The sequence below is a fragment of the Arachis ipaensis genome, chromosome B05 (genome assembly GCF_000816755.2).
Source record: "Arachis ipaensis cultivar K30076 chromosome B05, Araip1.1, whole genome shotgun sequence".
Classification (NCBI taxonomy): Eukaryota; Viridiplantae; Streptophyta; class Magnoliopsida; order Fabales; family Fabaceae; genus Arachis; species Arachis ipaensis.
In genome coordinates, this window is record NC_029789.2 from 126700368 (window position 1) to 126710033 (window position 9666).

Here is a 9666-nt window from a genome sequence, read left to right on the forward strand (position 1 = left end):
TTAATTTAAAATTATAAGTTTAGTATCTATTTTTTGTTATAATCTATGGGTTAAACTTGTTAGTGATGGAATTTCATTTGATATGGTTATTTCTCTCACATGATACAACCAAGTAGGTATATTTATAGTGTCCGAAGGCAATAGAACATGCCTCTGCATGTCAGGATTGTATCCTATCTGGAGAGGACTAGTTTATACCACCTGGCGAGGCTCAACATGAGATGGTTCTGGTTGGATGAGCTCCTAGTCAGCGCATTCATTGAGAGATGGCGTCCTGAGATGCACATCTTTCATGCTGCAAGATGTTGCATACCAGTTGGGACTGCCCGTGGATGGTTTACCTGTATTCGGGTACCTTACAGATTTTGAGAAGCTGATGGATGATGGCAAACCCGCTTGGGAGTGGTTTCAGGAACTATTTGGCAAGCTTCTCCCGCCGAATAAGGTAAAGCATTTTACAGTCCACTTTACCTGATTCCATGAGAGATTCAGGGTGCTCCCGGAGGGTGCTACGTACTACTGAGGACACCGTACGCATATATGCACGGGCTTACATCATGATGCTGCTATCCACTCAGTTGTTTGGTGACAAGAGTGGGAATCGGGTTCATAGAACGTAGTGGTTGCTATCCGCAACTCCGTATTCTCCCATTCCACATGTGCAAAGGCAACGAGCAAGATATTCGAGTTTCCATCTTGCGCGATAGCCAGAAGCGAAGTCTCGCCATACTTCCCATACAGATGAGTCCCATCGATGCTTACTAGTGACTTACAATGTCTGAATGCCTCAATGCATGGAGGGAATGTCCAAAAAAGGCGATAAAAGTATTCCGTAGACTCATCAATCTAATCACCTACACGTACCGGAGAAGTCTTCAACAATGCCACGGTTCTGTCCATCGTGCCTTGCACCCCAAGGATCCAACGAGGCAACTCAACATATGACTCTTCCCAATCTCCATAGATCTGTGCAACTGCCTTCTGTTTTATTATCCACACATTCCTATAACTAGGCCTGAATCCATAGATTGCCTCAGTAGTTTCTTGCAACACCTTAATCGTAACCGTTGAATCTGCCCTAACCAACAGAAAGATCCTCGCACAAATGACATGGTGATCGAGCTGTCGGTGGTCGCTTGAAATCGAAGTGGCCAAACAAGTGTGAGGACTATTGTACCTTTTAACCTCCCAATTACCCTTACGCTACCGAAGTGTGATGCGAATCATCCACGTGCAGCCGTTTCCAAACTCCTTGCATCTCCCATGATACTTCAGATGATCTGACTCTATCACCCGATACTAAACTCCACGACGGATGCTATAATCCTTAACACTCAACACAACTTCCTCCTTAGTCTGGAAAGATTGGCCAATCTGAAATTCTCCAGAAAGATTTCCCTCGTGTAGTCCTTGCCCTCCAAAGGTGGGATCTATGTCTGGTTGCCCGCCGACTACTTCCAAGTTCAACATCAAGAAATGTGGCGGTTGTTGGTGGGACCAAGAACTGGATGGCCCCTTACGTGTTGGTGGGTTCCAAGGAGTATCCTCCTTATTGTCCCCCAATATGTGATATGGCTCATCGTTTGAATCATCCTCTAACATCGGATTTTCAACATGATCTGGCTCACCATCACTTAAAAAACCAGGTGACCTAGCTAACCCTGCTAGAACATATGGAGGTTCAGCCAATAGACAACCAGATGTAACTATATGCATCAAAGTAGAAGCACCCCCCACCGTCGTCGACTGAGAATTCGGCGTTGATGCACCAGAATTGTCGACACCATCTTTCAATTTGGCATACAGCTCGTGTATTCTCACCTCCGGAAAATTGCGCCTACAATGAAACAAAACCTGCATGTCTTCGTCAAACCCCATCACAAATGTTTTATACTGCACACTAGTTGATACAACCGCAATCAAAATCTTGTAGAACACCTTCTTCACCCACTTGGCCCCACACAATCCTGCCTTTTGCAATATGCTTGTCTTTAGCTCTGACAAAGTATTTGTCGAACGGATAAAAACACTCACCGATTCTTTGTTAGTGAACTTAACACCGTGCCTTTTGTTTTTTTTTTCCAGAGCACTGGAATAGAACAAAAAAAAACTCTCCTCACTATCCATTTGTGAAAGTGTGAAAATGACTTTCTACCATCACACCAATCCCTCTTTGTTGGTATATATAGGCAAAATTGGTGCAAGCATAAACCGCTGGACCCCTGTCGCGGTTTATACCTATTTGCAACTTACACAGAAACCGCGAGACCCCTACCGCAGTTTCTGGCCAATTTTCGTTTCAACATAAACTGCTAGAGAAGTGTAGCGGTTTATGTTCATTTGCAATCCGTGGGACCCCTCTATCGGTTTACATAGTTTACTAAAAAATTACATTTTGGTATCCATTATGCAAAAGTTGTATTTCGATAAAAATTTGAAGCTCAAATGTTTTATTTCAGTAACTTGCCCTATTTTTAATATATTCTTTCACATAAGAATCCCTTAAGTTTTATATAATATTTTTATAAATCTTGTTGAAACTAAAACTATTCCAAAAGCTCAAATTAATAGAAAAAGACATATGAAAATATATTTTTAACCAAAAATATTATTCGTATACTAAAATTAGTTACTAAAATCAGCTACCAATATATTTGTGTATAAATGCATGTATGACTTGATTTATTTTTAATATGTATTTATATTTTAACATGTATTTTATACTGATAACTGATTTTGTGATTAATTTTAATATACACATAGCATAGTCGATCTTTAACCTATTATATATATATATACCTCAGATGGAAGGATCATAGGTGAATTTTGTGATAAAATAAAGATGCAGTTGCTAATATTAGTGTATGGAAAAATGGAAAATTCATTTACATTAACGAGAACTAATCAGAAATTTGTTAAGAATGTGACCTTAGAGCTCCTTAAACATGTGGACTCCTCGAGAATCTTGTGAAATAGGTTGTGACTTCTTCGAGATCTGTTGCTCGAAGTGAAACAAATATTCTCCACGTACAAGTCATTTTGACATATAAGTTTATATAAGTTCCTTTAACTTAATTTACTTCATGTGCTTCTTCTTTTTCTTCGCTATTCCTGATACTTTGTTATCACTGTCACCAACACCATCATCTGCTCCTCCTCCTCATCTTCCTCATTCTTTTCTCATTGAAATTTCTTCTCCTCCTTTCTTTTCTTCCTTCTCCTCCATCATCTTCATCATTGTGATCATCATCGTTATAGTCATCGTCGTCTTCTTCTTATACGTATCGTCATTATCGTTGTCGTCATTATTGTTATCGTTTCCGTAGAATTTTTGCCATATTGATGACGTTGCTTGATCTAAAATTGAATTGGATGTATTTTTGTTGATAATTCAGTCATTTTTGTGTGTTATTTTCAAACCGAGTTTGTGTGTTACAATCAATTGTTGGAGTTATGAATCTGAATTATTTTTGTGATGAATCAGTTCCATTCTCATTTCAGTGTATTTTAGAAAATTTTCGGTGTATTTTGGAAATCTTTCAGTGTATTGTGGAAATTTTTCGGTGTATTTTTATTCGATATGTTCTGCATAATTCAAAACTCTTCCTCTTCCTCCTCCTCATCTTCTATTGTTGCTTCTTCTTCTTTTTCACCATCATCATCATCTTTTTTTTTATTCATCTTTTCTTTCTTGTTTTACATTCTCAAGTTTTTTCTTGTTTTACTTTCTTAACAAAAATAAAAACAAAAAAAATCAAACAAAGAAGAAGAAAAAACACATAATGTTGCAAAATTACTTGAAAGATGATGAATCTACATTCATTCAACTAAAAGATATAAAATAATGAGGCAAAAAAGAAGAAGAAAAAAATGCATTAAAAGAAATATTATTGTGCATTTGTAGCAAAATTTAGATGTAGGAGTTTTGAATCTGAATTATTATTGTGATGAATCTATTCCATTCTCATTTTGGTGTATTTTGAAAATCTTTCGGTGTATTGTAAAAATATTTTGATGTATTTTTATTCTGATAAGTTCTGCATAATTCAAAATTCTTCCTCTTCCTCCTCCTTCTCATCTTCTACTGTTACTTCTTCTTTTTCATCATCGTCGTCATCTTCTTCTTCTTTTTTCTTATTCATCTTTTCCTTCTTATTTTACCTTCTCAAGTTTCTTCTTATTTTACTCTCTTAACAAGAATAAAAATAGAAAAATCAAACAAAGAAGAAGATGAAACATATAATGCTGCAAAATTACTTGAAGAGGATGAACCTTCATTCATTCAACTAAAAGAAAGAAAGAAATAAGAAAAAAGAAGAAGAAAAAATGCATTAAAGGAAATATTTTTGTGCATTTGTAGCAAAATTTTGGTGTAGGAGTTCTGAATCTGAATTATTATTGTGATGAATTTGTTCCATTCTTGTTTCGGTGTATTTTAAAAATATTTCAGTGTATTTTGTAAATCTTTCGGTGTACTATAAAAATTTTTCGGTGTATTTTTATTCGAATAAGTTTGCATAATTCAAAACTCTTCCTCTTCCTCCTCCTCATCTTCCGCTGCTGCTTCTTCTTCTTTTTCACCACCATCATCATCTTATTTATTTTTCCTTATTCATCTTTTTCTTTTTATTTTATCTTCTCAAATTTCTTCTTGTTTTATCTGTTAATAAGAATAAAAACAAAAAAAATCAAATAAAGAAGTAGAAAAAATATATAATACTATAACATTACTTGGAAGAGGATGAACCTACATTCATTCAACTGAAATAAAAAAAGAAATAAGAAAAAAAATAAAAAAAATGCAAACTAAAAAAAATATTTCTGTGTATTTGTAGCAAAATTTCAGTGTAAAAACTAAGAAATTTCTGTGTATTGTTAAAAAATTTCAGTGTATTTTTATTTTGATAAATTCTGTATAATTCAAAATTCTTCATCTTCTTCCTCCTCATTTTCTGCTGCTGCTTGTTCTTCATCTTCTTATTTCGTTTTCTTATAATTCTTCTCAGGAGAAAAAATCAAAAAAAGAAGAAAAAAGATACATAATGTTGCAAAATCAATAAAAAGAAGAGGAGAAAAAATGCAGTAACAACAACAACATTAAAAAGAACGAGGATGAGGATAAAACACGCAAAGAGGAAGAAAAAGGATGAGGAATGCAAAGAAGAATGAGAATAAGGAAGAGGAGAAAGAGGAGGAGGACGAGATATGCGGGATACAAACATTGAAAAAGATCCGTTTTTTATTTTGCGTTATTCAATGAGAAAGTGCGTGTTTATACGCTCTCTAAATTGAGAGTTGTTTTTATTGAATTTTAGCCAACTTATATAAACTTGTATGGCAAAAAAATTGTATATGTAGCAAATCTCGAAATGAAAATACCTCCACATTTGTTAAACCCTTCACTATCCTGTTGCTAAGCAATTTCTATTCCGAAAGCCTTTCTGATATGTGTTTCAAATATTCGTGATATAAAGAGATCAAGTATTATTTAAAAGTTATTAGTTTATATTTTTAGAATGTTTAATTTAGTTTAAAATATTTTAATTTTATTTATTTAATTACTAAATTGGGCCTTATGTTATGGACTTGGAATTTTTTTTATTTTAACCTAATAAGAGGTTATAAATACCTCATAAATTATTGTAATCTTCATTCAGATATTAGAGGAGTGCCAAAGTACTCTTTGGTTTCGTGATGAAATTATTGTGTGGACAAGTGCGGTTGATTGAGTCCCTTTTTTGTTACATCGAAAAATTGGGTAAAAGGTTGAGTGAGTCATTTCGATTCAATTTTCAAAATATGACATGGACAAGTTAGGTTAAGGAATCTGTTTCTTGTTGCATGAAAAAATTGAATAGAAAGTAGAGTGATTCTCTTTATATTCAATTTCAATCTATTTTCTTTTATTTCTATTTCATTTTAATATATCTTTTTATTCAGTTTGAACTCTTGTCTTATTATTTATTCTCTGATACCAAATGATATAGAACGAAAGAGAAAACAAAAAATAAGAAATAAAACTGAATAAAAAGATATATTGAAATTGAAAAGGAGTAAACTAAAATTGAATATAAAGAAAATCACTCTACTTTCTATTTAATTTCTTGATGTAACAAGAAATGGATTCCTCAATCTACTCATCTACACCATAGTTTGAAAATTGAATAAAAAAGACTCCTCAACTTTCTACCTAATTTTCCGTGCAACAAGAGAGAAACTCAGTCAACCTCACTTGTCAACACCATAGTTTCATCACGAAACCAAAAATGTAGTTTTCACACCTTTAATTACTAAATCACGACTACAATAATTTATGAGGTATTTATAACCTCTTATTTAATTGAAATAAAAAAAATTCTAAACCCATAACATAAGGCTCAATTTAATAACTAATTAAATAAACAAAATCAAGATACATCAAATTGCAACTAAGGCTTAGTTCAAGTGACAAAATCTTGTGTCTCTTAATATGTTGCACTCGGATTCAAAACTTGGCATAGACCAAGTAGTGGAACCCTTTAGGCTTTAGTGTTGGATGTGTGAGTGTGAGTGTGTAGTGTAAATGTGTTCGAGATGTATTACTTAAAATTGGGGTTGTCCAATAATCTATCAGACAAAAAATATATATACATCAAATTAAATTAAACATTCTAAAAATATAAACTAATAACTTATAATTAATACTTCATCTCTTCAAATAATAATAAATTAATAAAAATTGTAGTTTCTCATTCGCTATTCAGACCAAATTGTGGATTATTGTAACTGTTTTTTTAATCTCTACTAGTAACAAATTTGAAAGGCATGTTCTGTTGTCTTTGAATCAAGTGTTACTATACCTGTTCTCACCAAAGAATGTTCAAGATACCATGTCAAAGGTTCTTCACCACAAGCATCCCTTTCAGCTAAGGGAACTACTATTTCATCGACCCCAACGCTCTCCAATTTCTAGAAGCACCTACTTTTTTAGAAAATTTGAAACGCCTTATGTCTCTCTGAAGATCTTCTGGTGGCAAATGACGATGACTCATCCATCACTCAACATCGCTGCCTCTAAGTTGTATTTCAAGCTTTCTGTAAGCATGATAGAAGAATACATATCATGAACTTTTGAACATTAACATCAACTGTAAATTAAAAGTTAAAACTTTCAGCATAAGATAAATAAAATCAAATTGACCAGCAAAGATAACTCTGAAAAATTCTTATATACTCCACGTGTTGAAGAGATCAAAACAAAGTTATATATATTCAATATAATATATGAAAGTGCTTATATGAAAAGTGCACGTAAGAAGAAAAGTGTATCCATGTACTCTCTTGTTAGCTCTTGAAATATAAGAAGAAAGGATTATTAGGATAATCAAGTATACATGTATTCTCTATAACACATTGTTTTTCTAGGGTTTTTGAATTTCTCTCCATGCATATAAGATGAACAATGAAATAAATAACACTAATAAGTAAGACTCATCTTTCAATTAAAGTTTTATTTTTATAGATTCTTATTGTGTAATTTGAATCTTATTAAATAAAGTTCACCCTAAATAATATGGACAAGCCAATTCTAAATGTCATTTGTATAAAATTAAAGTGAAAGACTTACTTAAAAACATAGTACAATCATGCATCCAGACGTGTTAATATATAACGATTATCATATTTGATTTGTACCGAAAATTAGATATCAAGGACGCGGGAGCAATAATCCATATATATATGATGGGCATGCATATGGCGAAGAACTTCTTATGTGGTGTCTTCAAAGGTCTTTTTCACTAGTAGTAATTCAGGTAGAACAGTTCTTGATTATAAATATGATTTAGTTTAATTTAATTATATTATTTAATTTTGCTTCGATTTGAATAACATCTCCAATACTTAATTTTAATTTTATTTTATTTTAGGTTCTATAAAATGTCACATAAGTATTTATAAGACCATATATCATAAAATTTAATTTAAAACTCAATATGAGATTTGTCATTCTAATATTTGGTTTTATTTCAATTTAAATTTAAATTATTTTTTTAATTATTTCAAATAATTTTAATTAAATTATGAAAATTTAACTAAAATAAAAATTACAAAATTACAAAATTAATAATTATATACCATATTTAAAAGATATTACACACTAATAAAAATAAACTTTAAAATATTATCTAATTAAGCATAACAACAATAAAAAAAATACATTACATATTTAAAATATTACATAAATAAATAATAACAAAGACAACATAATATTAAACTTTAAACTTAACTTAGCCAGATATGCTCAACCAAATCTACTTGTAGTTATCAATAATTTTATCTATCAGGAAGTTCGACATTTCTTTGAATGTACCTCTCGGGAGCAAAGGGCGGGCTCGCTTCGCCTAACTCCAGTTGTGAAATACCATTATTGACATCGTCATAAGAAGGAAGTTTAATAAATTTACCAACATATGTGTCTCTTTTATCTTTAACAATCATGTTATGCAATATGATGTAAGTTCTTATTATTATTTGTTCAAGCTTTTCTTTATCCCAAAATCGTGTTAGGCCATGAACGATTACCAAACGAGTTTGTAATACTCCAAATGCTCGTTCTACATTCTTTTGTTGTCCTTCTTGATATTGTGAAAACAACTTTCGTTATTCTGTTTGTGCTCGGGATATTGTTTTAACAAACATTACCTATTCAAGATATATACCTTCTGATAAATAGTATCCCATATTATATGAGTTACCATTTATAGTATAATTCATCTCTAGAGCACGACCATATAAAACATCGTCAAATACTGGTAAAGGATTTAACACATTAATATCATTATTGGAACCAACAACTCCAAAAAAATCACGTCATATCCAAAGTAGATCAGAAGATGCAACAAGTTCAAGTACAATAGTGGAACCCCAAAGGTAACTATTTAAAAACATACCTTTCCAAGTTTTTAATTTGGACAATTTTTTTACTTCCAATGCATGCAGTCAATGCTTTCCATTATGTTCGGAAAGCCATGATCCTCTCCTGTCTTTAGAAGGCATTATACATCATTCGAGTTTGAGATACATAAATATTCAAACTTGAAAACTAAAATTACATTTTTAACAAACTTTTTCAAGTATTCAATTGCAGTGATTAAGTGGTTTCACCTATTCGCACGTAGTTATCAATAGCAACAGCTGAGACTTCGTACGCTAACATACTCATGGCAGCTATGCATTTTTGCAATGGAGATAAGCCTTCATTAACAATGATGATTCCATTTACTTTCTCCAATCACTATAGTTACGTTTGTTTACAATGACAAGACATTGAGATATGGACACAGAGATATAAAATTGTATTTGATAGAGGAACATGGACAGAGACATTGTGTCTAGAGACATTGAATTAGTGTATTTTGTGTCCATCCTGACAGGAAGGACACGAAAACATTAGCAAGAGACACAATTTATTTTTTATTTTTTCTTTTATTATTCTTGTTAGTTTTTTATAATTATATCTTTCATTATTATATTTTTTGTCTCAAATTTTTTTAATGAAAAAAATGAGCATAAATTGGATTTTCATAATTTATTCTAATTTATCACCAAACCGAATACAAGAACACAATTTTATATCTCAGTCATTTATGTCTTGTTTTTAATTTCTTATCTTGTCCTGTTCTCAGA